The 25,985-nt window shown below is 40.1% G+C and overlaps 1 protein-coding gene across 1 annotated transcript in view; it reads right to left on the minus strand.

Annotated features, from left to right (window-relative positions):
• The window catches only part of CALCR (calcitonin receptor), a 108,062-nt gene extending 95,116 nt beyond the window's left edge, over window positions 1-12,946 (minus strand). The window contains exon 1 of the mRNA XM_049894761.1: window positions 12,801-12,946. The gene's annotated coding sequence lies outside the window, so the exon portion shown is untranslated. The remainder of the gene's footprint in view (window positions 1-12,800) is intronic.
• Window positions 12,947-25,985: the final 13,039 nt, after the last annotated feature.

Genomic DNA, 25,985 nt, shown 5'->3' on the forward strand with positions numbered 1-25,985 from the left:
TTAACTAATTTCCTTATTTGAGGGTTACCTTGACTAAATAGAATGACACCTGCATTCCTCTTCTACTAGAGACACATGCAGATTGATCTTCAAAAGTATTAAAGACAAGTTTCAGTATTAAAGATTGAGGGGAATTAGAGTATCAGAAAAGATAGCTCTTGCTAGGTGCTTCTTCTTAACTGTTCTAAAAAGGAGATTTTGCATTACTGTGGCTAATATTTTTTTAGGGTGGCTAATATTGGAGCTCTGGTGGTGCAGAAGTTAAGAGCTACAGCTGCTAACCAAAAGGTCAGCAGTTCAAATCCACAAGCTGCTCCTTGGAAACCCTATGGGGAAGTCCTCCTCTGTCCTATCGGGTCACTATAAGTCAGCAATGGGTTTGGTTTTGGTTTTTGGTTATGGGGATAATATAAATATTATATTTGTAACATTTTGATTTGATAAAGAGCAAAGAAGGCCATGCCCAAGCCCAAGCCCAAGCCCACTGCCGACAAGTCGATTCCGACTAATAGAGACCCTATAGGACAGAGTAAAACTGCCCCATAGAGCTTCCAAGGAGTGCCTGGTGGATTTGAACTGCTGACCTTTTGGTTAGCAGCCATAGCTCTTAACCACTATGCCACCAGGGTTTCCAAGAAGGCCATGACCTATTTTTTTTTCTTGGGTGCTTAAAATAAAACTTTTCATCAAAATAACAAGAAATGCTAGAATGGATTTTTTTTTCAAAGCGGATTGAAATAAAACATTTTTTTCTCCTACCATATATACATTTTTTTCTCCATGAATTTGCTTACACTTTCATACAAAAGTTGATAGTTCATAACTTTCATACAACTGTGGAAGATAAAATTTCGTGTTTTCTGTAGCACTTGTTTCCTTGCCTTTAAAATGATAACCTACTACTGGGAAAATGACCTGATTCAGAGGCAAATGGGATAATACGATGTAAAACACTTAGGTTCTAGATAAATATTCTCTGAAATACCTTGAAACACATGTGTTCCATTAATTTTTTATCCTTAAAATGAACTATAACAGTTGGGGCTAGGGGAAGGAAGAAGCTTTAGACTAAAACATATTATACAGTACAATGCATGAAAATGTAAAAGCAATAAATAAAAGAGCTAAACTAATATTAAGAAAGAAAAGAAATAACTTCAGAAATGGTAAATAAATTTAAAGAAATATCAGAGATGGTAAATAAAAATCACTTACGAAAGGCTGAGCAGCCTGCACATGGAAGTACACACAGTTTTTCCTTTGGGTATCAGAACAGGCCCCTCCCACGGCACAAGTACACCGAGTGCCAAGGTAGTCATCAGATAGGGAAATGAGAGCATTTACAACACATGGAAAAGAGTGGCCATGCTCCAAAATAGATCTTGGAAAGTTTATCATTTCCAAGTGAGTGAATAGGAAACTTGGCCATTTTTAGACTAATTAAAATTCAACGTATTTTTACTTGGTATTTTTAACCACTTTTTATTTCCTCCAAAGCATTAGAACCACATGTATCATGGGTTTCTGACTAATTTTCATGTAAGTAATCAAAATATAGTTTTGAAATCCTATTTCAAAACCATGTTGAGTTGTGTTTTACATTTTTAAATAGAAGTTATACTTTTAAAATAAGAAAACAGATCCAGTTTTTGCAATTGACCCTCCTTTTTATGAATGAGCTGACAACTTGGCAAAGCACAATTTCCCCTTCTTGCAAGCTGGAGGAGAGCGTGAAATACTGTCTGCATGGGTATACCACTTGGCTGCTGCAGAGATTAATGGTTAGAGCATATTAGGAAAATCAGTAACTGAATTTCCTTCAGTCTCTAAGGAAAAAAGAAAAATCCACGAATCAGCTGTTCAAAGACATGTAAAATTACAAAAGTGAAAGACATTTTATATCAGAGTAGCAGAACTGTGGCTGTTAAGCTTTTAACATACGTTTATAACAAACACATTTTTCTGATGTACTTACGCTCTGGAGCCAGACCTCCTGGGTTTCATTTCCTTAGCTGTGTGATCTCCTGTCAGTTACTTACCTCTCTGTGCCTCAGTTTCTTCATGTGTAAAGGAGATAATAATAGTACTCACCTTTAGAAGGCTGCTATAAGAATTAAGTACATTACTATCTATAAAAGGCTTAGAATATCACTGGTTCGTAGTAATTACTATGTAAGTGTTAGCTACCAGCATCATTTTCACCAGCATCGTTATTACTGAAATATTTAATCTATTTTATATCTGTGTTTCTTTGAAATTTTTTAGAACTTATTTTTCTTAAAAAACAGAAATTACACTTTGCTGAGAATCAGATATTGATACAAGCTTCACATTTGGCCCTGTTTAGATTATGGCCTGGTCAGCCCCAACACCATCACTTAGTTTCTGAGGACCTACCGTGTACAGATTGGTTATGTGACAGGGTGAGCTTCTTCTTCCATCTAGTTTTTTAAATTGAACTAAAGAAATAATCCCACTTGAATCAAAAGATTTGTGGAAAGTTCGTTAGCATTTTGCTTAGAGAAATGCCTGCCTTTATTATGTATAAGCAATAAGGCACCGAGGTGAGTGGGGTGGTTGGTGAAAATGGCAGGTTTAACAGAGATATACTGGTTTAAAAATTGCTTCCTGAATCATTGACAATGCAATTTTTTTTTTTTTTTTCCTGAAGGAATTAAGGGGTTATTCCATCACTATGTTATTTGTTAAGGAGCCCTGGTGGGTCAGTAGTTAAGAACTCAGCTGCTAACCAAAAGGCCGGCAGTTCGAATCCACCAGGCACTCCTTGGAAACCCTATGGGACAGTCGTACTCCGTCCTATATGGTTGCTATGAGTCAGACTTGCTATGGCAACAGGTTTGGAATTTTTTTTTTAATGTTGTCTGCTGAAAGCAAGATTTGTAGGAACAAAGGTAAAAGAAAATTAATTGATGTGAGGAAGGAGAATTTGGGAAAAGACTCGGCAAGAGGCTTTTGCTTAGGAGGGCAGGCTTCTAGAACAAATGGAAGTGCTGGGAGTGGTGGGTAATGGGCAAAGGAGGAGAAGGGCGGGGACATCAAAGACAGGCTTTGACTTTCTTATATAACGTAGTCTAGGGCCACTCCGGAAACCCTGGTGGCATAGTGGTTAAGTGCTACGGCTGCTCCTTGGAAACTCTATGGGGCAGTTCTACTCTGTCCTATAGGGTCGCTATGAGTCGGAATTGACTTGAAGGCACTGGGTTTGTTTTTTTTTGGTTTAGGGACACTCCTTTTCATGTGTTTAATTCTTCTTATAGATCTTTATCCAACCAAAAGGTGAGCTGTTCGAATCTACCAGGCGCTCCTTGGAAAGCCTATGGGGCAGTTCTGCTCTCTCCTTTAGGGTTGCTACGAGTTGGAATTGACTCGAGGGCAATGAGATTTTTTTTTTAATAGTCCTTATAAATACATTGATACAAATATTCTTCTCATGGTTCCCTGCAACTCTGCAGAATCTTTGGGGAGAGCACTGAACATGGAGTCTGAAGGCTGAAGTTCTCACGGCAGCACTGTCACCTACTGGTGCAGCAAGGTGTCATCTCTGCATTGGTCTCCTCTTTAATGAAAGCACTGAACTCATGGTCACTACTAAGGATAAAATATTAGTTCCAAGAAAACTTATAGCATCACCTCAAATGCTAGAAATGTCTCTTTAACAAATTAAAACATAGCTCAATGAGACCATAACTTCCAGTTTGGATATTTGCTGACTCCAAGGTGCTATTCCTGAAATATTAATATTTTAGTAGCTAAAAAGAAATGCCAAGTTTCTCATTCACCTTCTATTCACTAAACTAATTCATCTAATTTACAAGAATATACATTTTTCTCATGGGATGCTATAAAATCATTTTCATTTTGAAAAGGATAAAAAGCAACCCACTAAATTCTTATTTTCCCTGAATTGGCCCTTGAGCAACAATTGTCCATCACTCTGCTGGGGTTTTGCCTTAATGCCCTCTTCGCAGTCTATGGGATGTTTGGAATGAGAAAATGCTCTAATATCGTCCTGACCTCTCAGCCTTGTAGTAGGCCCAGGAAGAGAGCTATTAAAGTGCTTTGGATTAGCGTGTGCTCTGTGCCATAAGCTTCTTTGAATCTTGGGCTAACGAGATACCATTCCCCTGTCCGTAAACATTCACCTTTTCTACAATATGACATCATGCTTGCAAGAATCCTGTCAGATATAAGTTTAGAAACAAATAATTATGCCGTAATGTGGGTTAATTAATGTATGAGTTGAGTCAATTTGAAATTTAAATTTGGCAGCAATGCAATTTGCTTTTCGTTGTTCCCATGTTGCCCGAGTTGACTTTACGAATGCCCAGCTAGAGTGGAAATCTCAAATGGCAAAGCCTTTTTTTTTTTTTTTAATTACGAGAGAGACTTTTTTTTTCTTCCCTATCATATCCTGGGATAAGGGTTGTTGCTTTTGGGCTCCAGGAAAGGATAAAAGTATTTTTCGTATTTGCCTGGCACCAAATTCATCCCCATTTATAACTAATACATTATTTTAGGGTCTACTTAATAGAAACATATTTGGGTTAGGCATGAAAGTCTAAAATCCTAGAAGAGCCATCTCACATTTCACGTTTTTTCTTTGCTGTGCAGGGCATCGCTTGGAATGTCCACTTGACAGGCAGCACTAGCCCGGACTATTCCCAGCTGTTTCAAAAGGCTGGCATTTTTGCTATTGGTATAGCCATGGCAAACAGCTCTGATGGCACAGTCAGTTAACCACTTGGTTGCTAACTGAAAGGTTGGTGGTTCAAACTGACCCAGCAGCTCTTGCATGGGAGAAAAACCTGGCGATCTGCTTCTGTAAAGGGTAAACCAGAAAAACCAAATCTGTTGCTGTCGAGTTTACAGCCTAGAAAACCCTAACGGGGCAATTCTACGGGGTCACTAGGAGTCGGAACTGACTCGATGGCACCCAATAACAACATAGGCACGGCTCCTGCAGCTCCACGGAGTTGGACAGTTAATGTTAAAGCCTCCAGAGCGATTGACTGTAATGTCCCTGGAGAGGGGCTCCGAATTCCACCAGTTATTTAAAGGCTCTGATCATTCAAGACCATTAATATTCTAAGTCTAATAAAAAGTTCTCATCATTGAAATGTCATTTGGCAACAGGAGTGGAGCGAGTGTAGTCTTTTGGCATCAGAAAAACTTAGGTTTGAATTCTAGCTTTGCTGCTCCGGACATGCATGAGCCTTGATGCGTTATGAGTCTGTTTGCTTGACTATGGAATGAGCTTGGTAATATCCCATAGAATTGTCTTGAGATGCGACTGAGTATGATGTACCCAGGACACAGTAGGTGCTCAATGAATTGTAGCTGTGCTTATTATTATTTTTAGTCAAATCCCCTAAAGTCTCGATGGTATTAACTTGCTGGAGATCAGCTATTCAAACAGTTTAGAATTGTTTCCAGCGCTCTGGTTGATATTAGGAACACGGGAAGGAAAGCCCTCCTTTATTCTCCCCTCCAGAGGTATAAATACCACCTAATTAGCTTCAGCCTAGTACAAGAGGCAGGGGAGAAGGAGAGGTATGAACTTTGTGATGAATAAGGGATAAAGGGGCTGCTGGCAAACAGTTCTGCATGCTTAAACTGAATGCTGTGTTCTGAGGATCTGAACTATGTTTTAAATGCTCACTAAAGAAAACAGGGTTAAGCTCCTTGGGTCCACACTGATTCAAGCCCGAAAGAGGAGAATGAGTGTAAGAAAGTACCGGAGAGAAGTAGTTGAAAGCTCTGGGGCAACAGCTAGTTGCTACCTTAAGAGAGGAAAATTTTAAGCCTCTATGTAGCCAAAACGCTTTCAGGAAAAATTCACTATACTTATGGCCACATTTCCGAAAAGTTTTAACTCATTTTATTAAGAGAAGGTCTCCTGGATGTGCTGCAAAGATGGGAGAGATAGACGATTGTGTCCTTTGTGATCTAGTAGGGAAATCAGAAAAGTTAACAGAATTCAAAATACTTAAGGGAGGATAAAGCACCCCGTTTTGTTGCTGTTATTTTGTGCCGTCACACTGACTCAGACTCACAGAGACTGCGTAGGACAGAATAGAAAAGCCCTGTAGGTTTTCCTTTCTTTACGGGAGCAGATTACCAGGTCTTTTCTTCCATGGAGCGGCTGGTGGGTTTGAATCACCGACCTTTTGGTTAGCAGCTGAGCACTTAACCATGGCACCACCAGAGCACCATAAGATGGTTATAAAATGGAATGACTACCCAGCTGCAAAGGCAGGCATTGCACACGCCGTAAGTGCCTCTGGACGCCCTAAGCAGAGGGATGTGGTGACGTCATATCACTGCTTGTTTGGGGGTCACTGGCCATCTAGGTAACGCTCAAAGAAGGAAGCAGTATTTAAATTAAACTTTAGGGAATTGTATGGTTTCAAAAAAGGCTGATAAAGCCAGGTGTGCATCTCAAGGTTATTGAAAATTATTGTCTACACTCAGCGTCTCTGTTCCTCATTTCTCCTTTATTCCTCGCCTACACTCGACCCTCTGCTGAAACTGACCTTAGTTAAATCCAAATGAAAAGCTCTCGCTCCTTACCCTCTTTGATCTGTACGTTACATCTGGCAGAGGTACCCACTCCCTTCTTCCTGGCTTTCACGAAACCCCCTCCTCTTGTGTTTTTTTCCTGTTTCTCTAGACTTTTATCTTTTTTGTAGGCTCTTTTTTCCCCTTGTCCCTTTAGATCGCTATGAGTCAGAATTGACTCAACGGCAATGGGCTCAGTTTTTCGGTTACAGGTTCTATCAGTAAATGATTCCTTTCCCCTTTTTTATTTTCTTTTAAATTTTCTACTTTTGATTTTTCTTTTCTTTTCTTTTTCAACTTCTCCACAGGTGATTTCTTCCATCTCTACACTGTCCTCTGCAACAGATACTCTCATGTCTCCCAGATCTGTACGTCTAGCCTAGAATTCTTTCTCAAACCACAGATTTCTGTAGTTACTGCTACCAAACATCACCGCACGAATAAGCAAATGTATCATCTTCTTAATTGAACTCTTTATCTTCCTTCCCCCAAAATAGTCCTTGTCTGGACTTGGTGAATGATGTAATCTCTCTCCTATTGCCTGTGAGGAGCCCCGGTGGTGCAGTGGTTAAGTGATCGGCTGCCAACCGGAAGGTCAGCAGTTTGCATCATCAGCCACTCCTCGGAAATCCTATGGGGCCGTGCTACTCTGTCCTGCAGGGTCTCTATGAGTCAGAATTGACTCAGAGGCAAGGGGTTTGGTTTTATTACCTGTGAAAGGAACCTCAAATTCATCAGACACTTTTTCGTTTCCCACATTCATCCCCACTCTCAATTTTTCTCATTCACCCAGTCCTAAGAAAACTACCACTAAGATATCTCCTGTCTTTTTCCTTTTTTATCCTGGGCAACGTAGCAGTAATTGTTTCTTCCCTCTTCTACCGAAAAATTGTTCCAGGCTTCCAGTTAATTTGTATTCATCCCCCTTTCAATTTAATATGCCTCCTATCTTTCTATCGGCGTGATCTACCAAAAGGCAAATCTGTCTGTTTCAGCCTCCTACGTTGACTCTTCCAAGGACTCCTTTGCTGTCATGATAACTTGCGAAGTCTTTAATATGACGGGCAAGAAAGCCTCTTTACGATCTATGCCCCGTAGACCTCGCCTGGTACAACCAAAACCCCGGCAGCTTCCCAAAATCCCCATCTTGTTTCAAATCTTTAGGGCTTTGTACAGTCTAGTGCCCTGCCTGTAACACACTTTAACTTTTGCCCGTCTTTATCTGGTTATTCTATCTTGTCATTTCAATGTTGAATCATGGCCATTTTAGCGTTACCTTCCCCAGAAAGCTTCCGTGATGTCCGGTTAGAAGGTCTTTCTCTCTGCTTCCAAAATGCTCATGGCATTTCTCCATTTGAGTACTTACCACACATTTGTGTTATCTATTGGTTTGTCTGCCTCTTCCAGCCCTGGTGAAGCCAGGAACTGTAATTTGTCACGATATGCTTTGACTAGGATATAATAGACATTTAGTAAATAATTACTGAGTTTTTAAAAATTAGCAAAGGTCCAAAGAAGGAAATTTGTTGGATGTGTTACAGGGGATGATTAATATATTTAAAAGAATAGAGGCAGGTAATATTGGAAATGTCGGATCTTGAACTACCAGGTACCAAGTACCTCCCCAAATGAAAGAAATCAAAAACAAAGCAAAGCAGCTCCCCAACTGAACTGTTCATGTAAAGGGCTTCACACGCACCAATTTGGAGGCAATAGAATATAAACTGGGGTCAACAGGCAAGGGCTCAAAACTTGAAACTGAAGGATGGACGCATAGCCTGGAATCAATTTTGGGGAGGAACTATGTCTTCTGAAGTGGAATTAGGGAGCTGCTGAGGTTTTCTACCTGATTTGGGTAGGAAAGATGAAATGAGACTATATTTTGAGGTATTTTAAATGCCAGACTGACGGGTGGCTCTAAGTGTTACAGTCCCTGGGCAAGGACTACGCATTCAGAAATGCTAGGTGAAAAATCGGGGCTCAGGCAACTGGTCTGGCCGTGTTGTTCAACACTCATTGCCACACAGAGAGATCGAATGTGACTGAAAATTAGGGGGAATATTTGTTTTGTTAAATGTAATAAGGGCTGGTGGTGAAATTTCTAGGGTCATGGTGAAATTGCGAAGAAGAAAAATGTAGCGCCCATGGGAAAAATTGGGAGTAGCCTTGAAACTTGGTAAGAGGGAAGGACATACATTTGCAAACAGAAATTTTAAATAGGATGCTTTATTGATTACAGAAACAGAAAATACTTTCCTGAACCAGCTACTTTCTTTCAAATATAGCTTCTTAGGTTTAGAATATCTGTGTTACTGGTATATTGTACAAGGAATGTAATGTCAATTCACATGCTATTTTTAATAAAGAAGGACTTTTTTTTCCCCTGGAACAGTCAAAGTCTTATATCTCAGGTATCCACAGGTGCCCCGGAGACGTCATGCAATATTCTGGCAACAACTTGGAGCCGTAGACATGGTCTGGGAAGCACAGCCAGTCCATCTTAGAGACCTTTACCTTTACCCCTTGATTCACTCTTCCTTCCCTAAGAACTATTATTCTTAAAAAAATAAAAATAAACCACATTCCAATCACACAACGCAGTTTTCAGAAAACCAATTCAAGAAAATTGCACTTAGAAGTATTCAGAAACAAACTCCAATAACATTTTCTACTGATTCTTCCCCAGTGTTTCATCCCAGCCATCCCCTTTCAAAGTAAAATTTTAAAGACCTGAAATCTTTCAATATTGCTGGTTTTCTAAACTCATAATGTGAAGCTAGAAACGTGTATTAATATGATTTCCCATGTTTTGTTAGTAGAAATAAAAATATCATTGTGACAACATTAAATATTATCACTTGGTCTTATAATTTTCATTGTATGGAGCTTTGGAAGATCATATTAACATTGAAAGGTATACAGCTGTCAAGGACAAAATAATGCTTTTAATTATAATTAAGATGGAAAAAAAAAATCCCATACCTGAGTGTAATGGTTACTTATGTATTGCCATTTTCTACTAGACACAGAATCCTTATTTGTCTTATTTGTCTTATATGTCTTATTTGTCTATGTTTATCTTCAGGGTTAGTGTGATGCTGGGCATATAATAAATAATCAAAAATGTTTTTTGAATAAATGATATTTTAAAAAAATATAACACTTACATAGAACTTACTGCGTACCAGGTGCCTCCCCAAATGCTTTACAAATATTAACTCATCCATTCCTCAGAAAAACCTAATTTTACAAAGGAAATCAAGACATGGAAAGGTTAAATTTCTTGCCCAAAATCTGTGATGGAGCTGGGAGACAACCCAAGCAGAGCTGTGCCAGAATCCATGCTCTTAGCATACACTGATTTTAAATATATGTTGGCTTTTAAATAAATATATATTTATATGCATAATATATATACGTTTAAACATACATCTGTATTTTTTATTATAGCATTGAACTTGGAATAAGAAAACCTGCAGTCAAACCCATATTTAATTTACTGGTGCGTGGCTTTGAGCAAGTTCACTAACCTAATGAGTCCTCAATTTCATCATCTGTAAGAATCAGAATAACAACATGCGTCACAAGGTGATTGCGAGCTTTGAATAAAAAAATTTACACGAAAGTACTAGAACATGGTCTGTACCCAGGATATTTTAGTTGATACGAAGGAGAATGGCTCCATTTTTCTCTTTCTCCCCTCTCAAAAGATAACATATTTGCACATTACATATTACGTAGGTCTTAGTAAAATGAGATCAAACTCTGTATTTCATAAAGCATTATTTTTAACATCTCTTAAAGTTAGAGTTCATTTATTAAAGTATTTTTGGAGGGTCAGATAATACGCAATAGCTTGTTTCGGAGTTTTTTTTTTCTGGAAGCTGTTATGTTTTAAACATTTAACATTAAAGAAAAAAATCTCTTTCTTCTAATTGGAAAATCCAGTTATATATGTATATAATATACAAAATTATATATATATGTATTTCAAAGAAATAAAGCTTAGAGTGGCAATGCAACAAAATGGCGTTTATTTTTACCCTCCAACATTAATGGGCTCCACCAAATCCGATGGGAACCATTTTGGTCAGTGTTTCTCAATCTGGGGTGCGCATTACCATCATCTAAAAAATATACCAAAATGTAGACCCTTTCCTTAGATTTTATGATTTAATTGTTTTAAGGTAAGACCTGGGCATTCATTTTTTTTTTTTTTTTGAAAGCTCTCCCATTGATTCTAATTTGCAGCCCGGGCTGAGAACACTGGTTTAGGTTATCATTGAAAACATCACCTATTTCCATTCTCTAATAAAAACCAACAGAAGATAATTTTTTCATTACGTCAACAGTGAAAGAGTCTGAGAAGTCCTTCAAGAACAGTTGCCACAGCACAAATACACTAAGATTTAGCTCCCTGTCTTCAACTGATTGAAGCAAGTGATATATATATTTTTTAATTATGGTAAATACATACGTAACAGAACATTTGGCATTTCAGCAATCTTCACATGTACAGTTTAGTGACATTATGTTCATCATGTTGTTCAACAATCATCCTTAACTGTTCTAAATTCTTCCATCACCCTTAACAGAAGCTAAGTGTCCCCTGAGTAGCAAATTCTATCATTTTCCATCCATCGTCATTCATTATCTGGAGTTCCAAAAAACCATGAAAATGGGAAACTATATTTATATCAGCTAATTTTCTTCAACTCTGAGCATCATGAAACCATACAACCCCAAGTGTCCTTGTGAATAAGGTATAATGATGATTTTGTACCGGCTATACTCAATGTGTTGCTGTGGTCAATGAATAATCTTAGAATATTTTATAATATGACCAAATATTACCCTTGCGGCTATAGTTCTTAAAATTACCTGTAGGTTAGAGGTATTGAACCAAAACAAATCCTGGCTGACGTATGTTTTGAGCTATGTTCAGTATTGAGTAGAAACAAGTGCCCTTTGAGAATACTGACTTAAACTGTAAAGATGTTTTCAAGTCAAATCATCTTAGTTTCTCTTGTAATGCTAGTGGATAAACAGTTTCAATTTTTATAGCTGAGTTCTTTAACCGAACACCTAATGGGTTAGTGACATGCTATTAAAAATTGAATTGTAATAACCCGACAACACTAAAAGCATTCCTACTTTGTCCTTAATTGTAAACCCAAGTAGCTCAAATATATAAAATACTTGTTTTCTGTTATCACTTAATATTATATATAAGACAGTCTTAAACCCGGACACTTTGGCTATTTAAAGATTTGTTTAAGGCATTGCATGGTCCAACTTCGATTTACTTTGAACATTTTGCTTTCAATCACCCAATGATTTGAACAAATAACATTGAACAGACCACTTGGTTCAGGCTAACTACAGCCATGAAACTGTCAGGGTCTCATGAAGATAGGCAAATGGAACCTTTACTTCCAGCCTGTCATATACCAAATAATATTGTAGCTTAAAGTTCTGACAGCACTTTCCTTGGGTAGATTTGCAAAACAAAGCCTGAATAAAGGCTGTAAAAATCTAATTGCATTGTTGATTTTTGACTTTGGTTGGATTTCCTTGGATCTCAAGGAAAATGAATGTTTCAGGAATAAGACTTAATTTGTTAGAGCTTTTCATGATGTCTTTCATCCTGGCTTGGAAAGAGCATCATGAAAAAGAGTACACTTTTGGAAACTACGCACACAACATATTTTTCCTAATAGGTGTGAAGAATGGCTGCTATGCATAAATGATTGTTGGAAAATAATTCACTGTAAAACAGGACTTAACAAGCAACTCCATTCACTACTCTGCTCATTTCCAATACCCAGAAAACCATCGCCACATCTTATAGATGCCAATATTCTCTGTTTGTTAGCTAATAAACACCTTTTGGAAATATTCCACAACTTTCAGCCTTTAATTTTTGGACCTAATAAGTTGGACAATACAACTTTTGAAGGAAAATTGATATTAACAACATAGTAAAAGACACAAGAAACCACAGGTTGCTTCAATACAAACCCGTAAATTGTAGCACCTTCCCAAAACAACTATTTTTCTTTTAATCAAGGGTAAAATGAAGGGACCGAGACCAAGGTGAGTCTATATCAGAACCTCAAACACCACAATCAAACTACAGTTTTGCAATTTAAAAAGCAATTTAACCACCCCATGGGACGCCCCAAATCTTTGGGTCAGGCTTATTCCCAGATTCTCCTTACCTGGAATAGCTCTCACCGGGTGGTCAGTAGAAGCGAAGGTGGTGGCTCCAGGGACTGAGGAACTCAAGCTCCAGTGCCCATCTCCTGGAGAGGAGGTGTCCTTCGCAGGGTGAGGTGCAGATGGTGTGCACCTCGCCAGCCCAGGAGGTCTGAGAGCCGAGAGAGGCGCAGCCCTCCAAGTGTCTGGGGGCTGGCTTTCCTAGTTTGACGCGAGAGCAAACTGCGTTAGTTTTTATACCCTCCCTCTCCGGCCCCTCCCACCTGATTTCCTGACACTTTAATTCTACCTTAAGTAATGGTTTAAATCTACCCTCAGTTTCCGTTATAGGCTAAAAGGCAACTGCTCTTCCCCATGCTTTATATCTTATATCTTTATATCTTCCCAGAGTCCAGGAGGCTCACCTTCCCGGCTCCTGCCTTCCCTCTCTCAGCTCTGAAGCTGTGCGCAAACTTCTCCTGACTTCTCTTTAGTCTCAGTCCTAGCCCGCGCTCCTGCCTCACCCCCGCCCACCTCCCCCCTGGCAGCAGAGGAGGCGGCAGCGGAATTGATAAGCACCAGCTCCCTCCAGACCCTCCCGCCTACGTCTGTACCCCTCCAGTCCCTGGAGAGGGAGGGGCGTGCTGGCGAGCACCGTGCGCCTCCGCGCTAGCCCCTCGCTAGGACCCGCGAATGGGGCTGCGCCCGCGGCGGCTGCTTTGCTCCAGCCCGGGCTGGGCTTACCCCACGAGTCCCGGAGACTAAAGCGGGGTGTAAACATGGGGAACAGGCGAGGACCCGAGTTAGACCTTGGGTAGGGGGAGATGGGGGGCAACAGTCTAGGCTGGGAGATTCATAGCCCGTCCCCGGAGACAGCTTTCTGGTAGCACTGTTCCCTCCTCGGAGGATGCAAATTCCGAAGGGAGGTGAGTTTTCAAAACAAGCTTCCACCGTCCCCCTTACTCCGGACCCTGTACCATACGGATCCTTTAGTCGCCACTCGGGGGGGCAGCACCGAGGGTCGGCAGTAGGCAAGGCAGTGAAAGTGGTGTTGGGGGTCTGAAGACTGCTAAGAGCTGAGGTGCTTGCTGAAAGGAGGCAGAAGGAGCTGCGAGGCAGGAGGTAAGAAAAGGGGACGCGGGGTCCGGCTAGCCCTAGGAAAGCGTCCAGACTTGGGCGGCTGCAGGCTTGAGGCTCAGGCTGGATTTGGGGGATAGCGCCCTCCACGCAGGGGGCTGCTGATGGGCAGAGTAGCCTAGGGTGAGTGAGCTCAGTGAAGAAGGTGAGGGACAACCGGGCTATGGGGTGTTAGACATGGTGTCAGGAACTGCGCCCCCCCCGCCCCACCCCCCAGGACCCTCCAAAAACAAAAACACCTTGATAACCAGGAGGAGCCCGGGACAATCCGATTCCAGGCAGGATGCAGCCGGGGCTGGCGGGGCGCGCCCTGGGAGGCGGGCAAGTTGGTTCCAAGGACAGCCCTCCCTCAGCCTGCCTTAGCCCAGGACTGAGTTGAGCAAGGCAGCAGCCAGGACTTTTTTCCTAAGTCTGAGGGGAGGGTGTTAGGCTAAAGAAGCCAGGCCCACCAGGTGGCCATGAACCTTTCAGGTTACTAAGACTGTCAACAAAACAAATATGATAACAACATAATAGAACGGGAAGAAAGCCAGACGGCAACGCAGTACACTTTCGCGGGCACTCTGAGTTTCTCCTAGGCACTGGGAGCAGCGCCGGAAGACGAGATGCCCTGTGAATGGGGCTAGTGCATGGGGCTACCACCTACCCCCATTTATCCTCTGATCCCTTCTTTGGAAAAATCAGTGACGTTAGGCAAAAAGTGTGCATGTCTCTGTCCTGTTTTGAGTCCCCACTCCCTAAAGGGTCAGTTCCAACTCGGAGCGGCACTGTAGGACAGAATAGAACTGCCTCATAGGGTTTTCAAGGCTTATAATCTTTATGGAGGCAGACAGCCACATCTTTCTCCTGCAGAGTAGCTGGTGGGTTCAAGTCTCTGATCTTTAGGTTAGCGGCCTAGAGCTTAACCACTGTGCCAACAGGACTCCTTCAGAGGGAGGACAGGGACCCATAATTCATGTGATGGGGAGTTTTCAGGGGACCCAAAGGAAGATAGTCCACAGGCAGATCAGCTTTCCCCCCCAGAAGTCCCAGGGATTTTGCCTTTCCAGCCCACCTCCTTCCCTGCCACTTCCAGTCTGGTGACCCATGGGGCTGTGTGTGACTCACCACACACTCAAACTCCACAGCACTGCACCACTACAGGGAAAAAGTCTATCGCCCCTTCTTTTCAGGGATCTAAGTGGGAATGATATTGTTAGCAAGAAATGTGACTAGCAAAGAAAGCTGCAAAGGAAAACACACACGCAGTAACGAAATCGAAATCTGTACAAGAAACCTTCCGAATTCAGAATTTGGATACAAATAGGCACTCTGCATTGACATCCTTTCTGGGTTCAGTAGCTCCATGCTATGTAGCTGCTGTTGACCAGAAAACACCTGACCATGTCCTCTTTTGAAACATTAGTTATCCTCTCTCAGTGCAAGCAAGGCAAGGATTATTAACAAGATGATGGTTAAAGTGAACCAAGCTTCACTTTCACTCATCCAAAAAGTTGAATGTCTCCTATGGTTAACTGCTCAGGGCCAAACATTGAGAATTCTCTCTGTTGTAGCCTAAACCCCTGAAATAGCGTTGGGTAAAAGAGACCAAATGGAGGGTGCTGCTACCTACCCTCAGCATTGTGTGACCGAACCAGCACAGGCAGACTTTTCGGCTGGAGATTAATTCTGGGGCATCCTACCTCACTGATATTGAAAACCAGTATTCTGAGAACAGGGCTGGCTTGTGCCGTAAAGCTACCAGGGAAGTGTGGGACACTACCCTTCACCACAACTTGGAAAGGCACAAATCTAAAAATTAGTAACAAAAACAGAGTGGGCATATTACAAAGCTTTAAACTGTCTGTTATATAAGCAGTAAGGGACTTAGATTGATTAAAGTGCTAAATGTGGCAAACTTCAGCATGGTTCTCTGAAACTTATATGTCTGTTCTATATGCATATGTGTGTACTAAGAGCCCTAGCGGTACAGTGGTTAAGCACTTGGCCACTAACTGAAAGGTCAGTGGTTCAAACCCACGAACCACTCTGTGGGAGAAAGATGTGGCAGTCTGCTTCCATAAAGATCGCAGCTTTGGAAACCCGATGGGGCAGTTCTACTCTATCCTATATGGTTGTTATGAGTAGGAATCGATTTGACAGGAGTGGGTTTTTTTGGGGGGGGGGCGTGGTTTGTGTGTGTAGTGGATTGCCAGGAAAAATATGCTCCTTTCTGTTTTGCCACAATGAAAGAATCTGAAGGTACCGGCTTAGAATAAGTCACCCTTCAAATAGAATACCTTATATTTGCAAATCTGCCTTCAAATAAAATCAGTTGATACAAAGGGCATTCAGGAAATAAGCATATTAAAGTCTGGTGATCACATATTTCTGGTGTTTTCATTGTTCATTTATGTCATAACAAGGATAAAGATGAGACTTTGGTCTCTTTCCTTCTGCCCCTCTTCCTCTTTACAAGTTTTCCCTGTTGGAAAAAAAAAAAAAAAACCCACCTACTAATTCAGGGAGATGAAGAATTTTGTTGTAGATCTTCTTGTCTTCTGTGTTTGGATACTGAAGAAACAACCTTAAGATGCAAACTCTACCTCAGTTCTCAAACCCTCCATTCTCATTGCTGAGGTAGTTCAATTTTGCCCCTACCTACCTAAAAGTCATATGACCTATCAACTCCAGCTCTCCAGAATAGTTAAAAACAAACAAACAAACAAAAACCTCATGTGCAAAACCAGGGTTTGGACCATATGTTTTTAATGGCCTTCATTCTAAAATTCAGTGAGTTTATCATAAGGGCCCTGACAATCATGAATTGCAGTGAGTAGAAAGAAGATTGTCCCTTTAAAGACTAACTCTGCTAAAACCTGTTCTTGTTAAAGATGTTGACGTAATGGAGGGGCTGAAAAAAAAAAGTCCTTTAGTTCTGTTGCAAAAAAATTGTTTACCAGGCAAAATGAATTCAAGTTTGATCTCTTTTAAAAACAAATTTAGAGAAAAAATATCTGCCCTGTCTGAGGAATCCAACTCTTAGCTTTTATAACTCCTGATCGGCAGCTTTCCTTAGATTGAGATACAGCCCCATCCCTTATGTTTATGCATTTCCAATTTAAAGCACGTTTAATACACCTTATGTCACAACACACTGGGCTAGCCATCCATGGGGGACCCAAAAAGTAGAAGATGCAGCCTCTACCTCAAGGACCCCACATAATCAATCCGTATGAGGACATTTGTTTCCTCCTCTTGTAACCTCCTGTCACATAGACAACAGCTGGTGATTATCCTTCACAGATTTATAGACCTTACCATGACAGGGACCATAATAATTCACTTGGGTAAAAATAAATGTTTTCGTTTTGAAACAATTTGAACTTTGACCTGATAGATCATGCTTTCTGGAGGGATGTCTCCTGCTTCGACTGTCAGCCTCTTTTCTGGAAACAGGGGCTGATGCTCCTATAAGTCTCTTTTCTCAATTCGTCTTTCCTAGGGTTTAACACCTTTACGTTTCTCTCGTGAATGTCTTCTGGGAGGAAGGGGGAAAAAAAAAAAACCCAAAATAACAAATTTGGCTTAAACTAGCAAGTCTTTCTAGATTGTACTTATATAAATTGCACTCAGGTTAACCGTTAACTCCATGAATAAATAACTCGGGTTAGGAGAAGGTGGTGGGAGCATACATCATTAACATGCAGTAGACACTAATTGCTCCGTCTCTAGTGAAGTTGGAAAATATCCTGGTATTTCCTAGTTTCTAGGGTGAATACTAGAGTGAAGCCCAGAAGCCAGGAAAAAACCAGAGCTGCAAATGTATGCATTCATTCATTCATTCATTTGATAAACACTGAAAAACTGTTGAGTTCAAAAAGCTTACATGCTAAGGGGGGGAGACAAATAATAAATCAATTGTTAATTTTAGATAATGACAGATGCTGTAAAGATCATTGACGGGGACTGAGAGGCTCGGGTGGGTAATGCTACTCTAGGATGGCCAGGGAAAGCGCTCGTTGGTTTCAGACGGGAAGGAGAAGTAGGCAGCAATTCTGTGACCTCTAGTAAAATTCTTATAAAGTTCCACTTCACTCCCCATTAAATGAAGATAAATACCATTGGGATCAGGAGTCTTCTCTTTTTATGATTGTGTCTGTGTATGTCTTTTTAGGAGGCTCTCTGTAATTCAGTTGTATTTTTGTCTGTGCTCAGGAATCTGGGAATGTCAACTGCAGGTGTTTGACTTGCACTAAGTGAAAAGGTATCAAAAAAGAAACAAAACCAAACAGTTGCTCTTGAGTTGATTCTGACTTATGGAAACATCTTGTGTGTCCGTGTAGAGCTGTGTTCCATAGGATTTTCAATGGCTGTTTTTTCTGGAAGTGTATCACCAGGCCTTTCTTCTGAGGTGCCTCTGGGTGGACTTGAACCTCCAACCTTTTGGTTAGCACAACTGTTTGTACCACCCAAGGCCTCAGTTTCCTGTATTTCTGGGGCTGGCTCATGTGAAGTTAAATTAGGAGAGAAGCCTCACGTGGCACTAGCCATTTGACTTGGATTGTCTTGAGAAATAGTGGAAGAGTGATAAAATGAAAGAGAATATGCAATTTCCCACAGAACTTAAGCAAAGATTGACTTATCTTTAATATCTACAATTCTTCATTTTCAGTTTCTGATTAGAAATCAATAACTTTATTGATTTTTCATTATGCATAGAGCACCTTCTGTGCTCTAAGCATTATAATAAGCATTTCAACACATTATCTCATTTTAACTCTATGAGGTAGGTACGGTTTTTATCCCTATTGTACAGATGCAGAGACTGATGTTAGAGGGATTAAATGATCTGGCAAAGGAGCCAAGATTTTAACATTCTGACATATATGTCAGTATACAGTCAACTGGTCCTGATTCTGCAATTACTCCGCACAGACATATTCTCACTAGTAGATAAAAAATAATCGGGCATAAAAAAATACCTGTTGCCGTGGAGTCGATTCCAACTCAATAGTGACCTTATAGGACACAGTAGAACTGCCCCCATAGGGCTTCCAAGGAGCGGCTGGTGGATTCAAACTGCTGACCTTTTGATTAGCAGCCAAATGCCTAACCAATCAAGCATAAGAGTATTTTAATAAGCAATTCTATAGGTATTACCATATTTTTAAATGACAGCCAAACAAGAATTAAAAAAAAAAGAGGTCCTGTTTCAAACAGCTACAAACTGAGCACCTTGCCATCTGAATAGCACAGCTTTACCCTCCAGGTGCAGTACAGTCTAGTGGAGGGGTTAACATTTAAATGATTAACAGTAATCGAAAGGTCTGCAGCAGAAGTCTATTCCAGTGCTCTTGGAGCTCACAAGAGAGGGGATTAATTCGGCCTGGGAAGAGATTTGTTTTTACTAGTTATCATCTCTCTGTAATCTAATACCCTGGCACTAGCAGACGCTGGTGCGGGTGGGCAAGTGTAAGAAATGAGCTTTACGTGCCCCGGAAATAGAATTTTCCTTTTTTTCAGTATAAAATAAGATGTGCCACTTTAAATTACATGGTAAATACACATGAATGAAATTATTTAACAGTAGAATATATTGTCCATATAACTTTCCTCTGGATATTGTGTTTAAGCATATCTAAGGGATTCTTTCTAGTTCATAGTTAAGCAAAACTGTTATCATTTTGGTGAGAAAAGACATTTTTAAAGCAAAATAAAAATGGGGAGAGAAACAATTTACCCAATTGAGAAAGTGGAGACCTAAATGCATGAAGGGTTTTTAGCAGGATTTGGAATCTGCTGGCCCACCAGCATCAGGCTCAGTTTGCTGGAGAAGACAGAGCAAAGGCACCGGTTTATAAGGGATGCAGAGTCATACAGACTGCTTTACTTCTTTTACGTGCCTCTGCTATTCTAAAATTCTATGACTCGAAATGACAGTAGAATGGGCCCATGGTAGACATCTATAAATACTTCATAAATAGATTTTAATTACATTAGGTTGCTCAGAGAGGAAGATGATGAGGGTTTCAAAGGTAGAAACTGGAAAAGAGAAGGAAATCGTTTAACTTTTGACTAGGAGCAAGGGAAGGATTAAAAGCGAGGAAGAGACTTTGAGAGATCAGGTCCCCAGGGTGGTTCCTAAAGTACAGTAGTCACAGAGGTGTCTGTTCTTAAAAATTGTTTACAAGTTACTAAACTGATTATAGATTAATACTGCCTGTACACACACGCACACGTAGGTATACGAGCTCTTGTTTGTACGTGCGTGTTTATGTGTGAAAGCTCGGTCTTCAGAGCCTCGTTAACAGCATCTGCCACTTTAGTGTCAGTTTTACAGGCTTTCTCTTCTCTACTTCAAAGGGGGGCAGCATTTTCCCATGTCCTCTTTATTCCTGTTCTATTTAAAGAATGTTTTCTCTCTGCTATCGTTTCTTTCAAATATCTCTTCATATTTTACCTTGTTTTTAACCCTTTCCTGATGCTCTTTTTCCATGTATTTGTAATTTCTCCTCCTTGATGAAGCCTGCCTTCTTTTTTGTTTAAAAAAAAATACCTGTTTTCATCATTCAGTGATGAGCCAGCTAGATCCTCAGCTCTTTGAAAACAGCTCTATACTAAATATTATTTAAAAGGGAACGTTTTTATGCTTTTTATGAGTCTGAGTTGAGCTTTTTGTAAAAATGACCAAACAAAAATCAGCCACTGTTATAGGCAGAGGGTAGACTTGGCTACGGGGTCAGGGCAGTGCTTCTCAAACTTTGATGTGCTGCATTATTCAGCTGGGGAGCTTGTTAAAGCAGATGCTGACCTGGCAGTTCAAGAGTGAGGCCTGAGGTTCTGAATTTCTCTCCAGCTCCCATCAGCGATGCTGCTGATGCTTGCCTGTGGCTTATCCTTTAAATAGCAAGACTCATACCCTCTCCAATATGCATATCATTGTATAAACTTTATTATTATTATTTTTAATTTAGAAATACATTCTAGTCTATAAAGTATATTATTGCATAATCATAGAAAATAGAACTGGCCTAAATCTGGTGTCTTGATTTCCACGATATATTAGCAATCACTCACAGTAGAGATATTGATTACAGTTGTCCTGAGAGGGGCCTATAGTTGATGAAATCATGCCCTTCATGTAGGAAGAAGTTGAGAAAGAAATTGATTCCTGGGAGATTTTATAGATATGGATTATTTTTCATGGAAATACATTTGGTCTTAAAGAAACTAGTCTCCCTGAGTGGCAGAAGGGTATGTTTGTGGTGGAGGCGGTTGGTTGGCATTAAAGAAGGTATTGGTAGTGGCGATAGTGGTGATACAGAGGTAGTAATGGTGATGGTGGTGGTGGCAGTGGTGGTGGACATAGTGTGGTTAGTATGGTAGTGGTGGTATTGACAGTATCATGGTGGCAGTGGTGATGATGGTGGTGGTGGTATGGTGATGGTGGAGGTGGTAATAGTAGTGATAGTGGTGGTGGTGAGAATGGTGACAATGGTGATTGTTGGTAATGCTATGATAGTGGTGGTAATCATGGTTATGGTAGTGGTAGTTTTTGTGGGGGTGTGATTAAGGTGCTGGTGTTGCTGTTGGTGGCGGTGATGGAGGTGGTGGTGATAGTAGTCATGGCAATGGTAGTAGTGTTATTGGTGGTTGTAGTAGGCATAATGGTGGCAGTGATGGTGCTAGTGATCATGATGGTGGTGGTGACGGCGGCAGTAGCAGTGGTGTGATAGTGGTGGCAGTGGTGGTGTTATGATGGTGGTGGCAGCAGCGGTGGCATGATGGTAGTGGCAGTGGTGTAATGGTGCGGACTGTGTAGTGATAGTGGTAGTGGTATGTGAGGTGATTTGATGGTTTTGGTGGTAGTGGTGATGGTGATGATAGTCATGGTCATATCGAAATTGTGTTTGTGGTAGTCATCATGATGGCAGTGGTAGTGCTATAGCTGTGACGGTTGTGGTGGTTTGTGTGTGATGGTGCCAATGATGATAGAGGTATGGTTATAGGTGGTAGTGGTACTAATGGTGATATGGATTTTTGCTAGAGCAGCAAAGATTGGTATTCTATCCTGGTTCAAGCCATTTACTAGCTCTGGTACTTTGGCAAATTACCTAACATCTTCAAGTTTCAATTTGCTCATCTGAAAAATGGTAATAATAATAATACCTATCTGTGAATATGCTGTGGGGATTAAATATAATGAAGTATTTGAAGTCCTTAGTAAACTCTCAGACATGTAGACCATATTTAATAAGTGTTGATTATTTATTGGTGAAACCACCTGATTCTCCATTCATTCTTAACTTGTAAGTGTCCGCCTAGGTTGAATCGCTCAGACTTATTTCTTTACTTCCTATTTCCTATCTATTTCTTTTTTTTCTCTGTGCATTCTCACTAGTTCAGACTGAGAAGTCATAGATTTGGCATTGCCCTTTGCCTGATAAATGAATAAAGGCATTTCAATCATTTCCTATTTAAAAATTCATTTCTATAATTTGTCTTTTAGAAATTGACCTTGTTAGGATCTAGTAATATATTTTTCTATACAGAAACTTCCCTAATCCCACGAACTAGAAGGTTAGAGCCAGTGTCCTTGTGAACAAGACGGATTATTTTTATTACTTTAGCTCATGACTCTCCCACAGTAACTTATCCCTCCTGCCCACGAAGTAAGTGCTCAGGAAATCCAAACAAATTTAAGATTGTCCGTAGCCATACAAAATTCCCTCACAGAAAACTTTCAGTGACTCTAATAATACAAACTTCCTGGCCAGGCATTCAAGACCATCCCAAATCATATCATACCTACCTTCATAGCCCATAACTGTTGAGTTCTCATTTTATCCTGACTTCGTTTTGGCCAAACTAGGCTATTCTCCCATTAGAGGTAATAGCTTTAATTTGTTAAGTACCAACTCTGTGCCAGACACTGTGTTTAGCATTTTGCAAGCATTGTCTGATTTGATCTTCATTTCAGTCCTGCGATGTTCTTATCCTTACTTCAGAGATAAAGTTTAGAGAGCTTAAGTAATTTTCTCACTGTCACAATATGAAAACAGCTTCCAGCTCTTGGATTTAGATCTAAACGTCTACTCTTTTGAGGATCATGCCCTGCCCCCCTAATGCCCTCTTGCTGAAATACCTCTGTGCCCTTGCTCATGCCAAACTGCTGTTCTGGAAAGTATTCTTTCCTTCCTTGTTTCTTTTTAAAATCCTAAAAACCTTTCAAGTCTTGGCTCATGATACTAACTGGGGAGGGTCTGGTTTTGAACCCCGGTGTGTGACTAGGCAATTTACTTTGTATATTTGTGCCTTAATTCCTTGGCTAAAAAAATGGGAGTGGTAATAACTATATTTTTATTATAGGTTTGATATGAGGATTAAATATATGTATACCCTTATAATATACATACACACACACAGATACACACACACACATACACAATCTTTATCTATTTTCATGAAGCTTAGTGATTGCACAGAGTATTACATCAGTGTTTGTTATTAAAGCAGAAGTTATCTTAGAGCTCATTTGAGAAAATTCTCCCAGTTGGAAAAAACCTCAGAGAGGTTTTGTAACCCTGTGCTGGGTCACAGAGTCTCTGGGATGGCCAACTGTGGAACTCAGAATTTTCAATTCCCTTACCAGGTTGTTCCTTTACATCTTTACACTGGACTACTTTGCTCCTGTGAATCCTTTCTTAGTTTGCCTCTGAATCTCATTGTACTTGTCCTGTCTTGTGAGGAATATTGCATTGTAACTATTTGGGTACATGTCTTATCGCTCCAACTCAATTGTGATCTTCTTAGATGTGGGAAGACTTTCTCATTCGTCTTTGTTTCCCATACAACACCGATGCTCACAGAATGTACACACATCACATTTCATAAATGGATTGAACATCTGCTATTAAAGTGATAAGAACTAGTTATTTTTCTGCCAGAGATTAAAATATAGGTGCTTTCAAATCAATTTTTATTCCTTTCGGCAGCTCTGAGGGATGGGTATTATTTGACGGAGGAGGAAACTGAGATTTAGAGACTCAGAGAGGAAATGATTGGAAGGTTAATTGCACAGGCGTTGCAAAACCAAGCAAAACAAAATTGACAATTGGGTCATTTGCTCTTTGGGGTAGCTATATTTTGCCACCTTCCTTTCTTCAATTCTCAGGTAAATGAAAATGAAGGGTCTGTTATTTGCTTTTAATTTCTATGCCAGGTTGATTTTCCTCATATTTTTCATTCTCGTATGAATGTTTCAGGAAACTTGAATTATATTTACTTTTTCCATTTTCAAAAGAAATAAATACCTGAGGTAGAACACTTAAAACATAGAAAGGAAGAGATAAATCACCTATACCTTCACCAGAGATAAGCAACATTAACATTACGGTCTCTTTCTCCCCAGTAGTTTTTCCATGCTAGAAATATTAATTGTGCCTGCTTATCTTTCACTTATCTTAAATTGAGTTTAAATTGAGATTGGAATTCCTTTTGCAATTTACCTCTTCTCGTCATCATCTTAGATGTGACAAGCGAAAGTACTTTATATAAAAACAGATGTGAAATGTTGAATTACTCTAACATCAAGGTGTTATATTTGAGGGCGTGTGTAATAAGAAGTTCCTCATATAGTCTGACTTCTTGGATTATTTGCTCAGCATACAGATCGAATAAGTAGGGTGAAATGATACAATCCTGGCGCACACCTTTCCTGATTTTAAATCACTCAGTATCCCCTGGTTCAAAGAAGTATAGAATAGATGATTTCCATGCATTAGGGTAAATCTTTTCAGGTTTTCCCCACTCTGGAATCTGTTTTTTTTCCAGACACAACTACAGCAGTACAAACAGCTTCTATCACCATTGTGGCAGTGCCTGTGCAGAAAAAACACTTAATAGTATTACTAAAGAGACTTCCTTCTCCGTGGTAACAGGCACATGCATTTAGAAAAAGAAATGGAAAATTCCGGTATTTGCATGATTGTGCTTTAGATATTAGTATTAATCAGAATTTGAGAAATACAATGAGTAAAGACTGTGTATAGCATTTTAGGTCTATGCAATAAAGAGCTGCAGACAGAAAATTGATATTTCTTTACATTTTGTATAAAATTTCTGTAAGTGAATAATATTTAATCCCACAGCAGATTCTATGACGAAGACAACTGATAGTGCAGAATCCGGATGAGGAGGGAGGGGGCTCTGTCAGACAAGGCTATTGATGTTTGGTGGGCCAGAGGATTTTGCCTGTTGTCTCGTGAGTGAGGCCTGAAAGTTGGATCAGTTGAAATTACATCTGGCTGCAAATAACAGAAGAACCTCATATAACCGTGGTTAATAATATTAAAATTTCTTTTTTCTTTAAAATATTCATGGAGCTAGGCATTCGAGGGATAATATGGCTGATAGGGTCTGCTCCTACTAAATCTCCAAGCCTATCAAGCTGGGTTCCTTCCAGCTCACTGCTCCTCCTAGTGATACAAGACCCATGTCCTAGTGATACAAGATGAAGACCCAGTGACTGCAACCACCATTTCAGATAATAGCATGCAGGAAGCAGAGGGAGAAGTGGCCAAGAGTGTATTCCAGCTTGAAGGAAAGTTCCCATATGACTCTTGTATTTACAGCTCACTGGGCAGAACTTAGTCTTTTGGCCACACCTAACTGTGAGAGCGTAAGGAAAAGTTAGTCTTTATTCTGGGCCACCGAGAGTTGAAATCGAGTCGACGGCAACGGGTTTGGTTTTTTTGTTTGTTTGTTTTTGTAATGTACTAAAAATTACATCACTGTAAAAAAAGGAGACAATGAAAATTGGGGACAACAGATCTCATCTACAGAAGTTATTACAAAAACTACAATGAATATTATTTATAACTTGTTTTATATATAACAGTGTTTCAGTTAACTGTTTGAAAACATTGAATAGTTCAGTCTAGACCGTCTAGAGTAGTAGTCAGTTAATTAGGGCCTGTGGGACAAGTCTGACCTACCATCTGTTTCTGCAAATAAAGTTTTATTAAAACATAGGCATATCCATTCATATGTGTTTTGTCAAGGCAGAGTTGAGTAGTTACCATAGAGGC

Source organism: Elephas maximus, chromosome 8 (assembly GCF_024166365.1).
Source record: "Elephas maximus indicus isolate mEleMax1 chromosome 8, mEleMax1 primary haplotype, whole genome shotgun sequence".
In the NCBI taxonomy this organism is placed as follows: domain Eukaryota; kingdom Metazoa; phylum Chordata; class Mammalia; order Proboscidea; family Elephantidae; genus Elephas; species Elephas maximus.